The following is an 821-nucleotide window of genomic DNA, read 5'->3' as shown; positions in this document are numbered from 1 at the left end:
AATGGCTGAATAAACCCTTGCTGGTGATCCCGTTGGCACGGCATTAACTTAAAAGAGATCTCCGATCTTATGTGTACTTTTTGGTTCTAGGCATCAAAAAATGGAGCCAGAAAACACATTTCCGAGTATCACTTATATTTCCGCGGGAATGTTAGAGACAGGCAACTGACCACGTCCCAGACCGCAGCCAGATTTCAGAAGAGGCTGGCTAAAATTTGCAATAGTAATCCGAAGAGGAGTGTGTGCAGGGTCTTTGAAACTGTAAATCCTCTCCAAAGAGCTTCCCCACCTGTCACAACTGGACGGTCTCCACCGAGGGTGCCGGGCGCGCCACCGCCACGCGGCGCTGAGGTCAGCCTCTCGGGTCTTGGGGGAGCTCTTTTTATGCTAAATTACAGACTTCGCGGCCACCGGATACCCTCGCTGCAGACTGGCACTGGCCATGTGGCTGCACTCGCTTTTCCGGACAACCAGTGCATTATTTCCACTAATATCCTGCCCAAGGCCTCCCGCTGGGCGACTCCTCATCCCACCACCCACCACCACTCGGCGTCCCTGTGGGTTATAACGCGATCGTGGCCCGCGTGCCCAAACCAAGCGGAAACCACCCCCAAGTTCCTGGCGACAGTGGCCCGGGAGCCCTCCCGCCGGCTCGCAGAGCCCCTGTCACGGTCGCGGAAAATGCCCGGAGCCCCCGCCTCGGGGCCTCGGGCCGGGCCCACGGCCGTGCACTCCGCGCGGGGCGGGGCGGCGGCCGCGGCGTTCGCATTGTCCACGTTGCCCGCGCCCCTCGGCGTTCCGTCCCCCCCTATCTGTGGCGC

This window comes from Oryx dammah, unplaced genomic scaffold, assembly GCF_014754425.2.
Source record: "Oryx dammah isolate SB20612 unplaced genomic scaffold, SCBI_Odam_1.1 HiC_scaffold_12, whole genome shotgun sequence".
NCBI lineage: Eukaryota > Metazoa > Chordata > Mammalia > Artiodactyla > Bovidae > Oryx > Oryx dammah.
Note: the sequence above shows the minus strand (reverse complement) of the source record.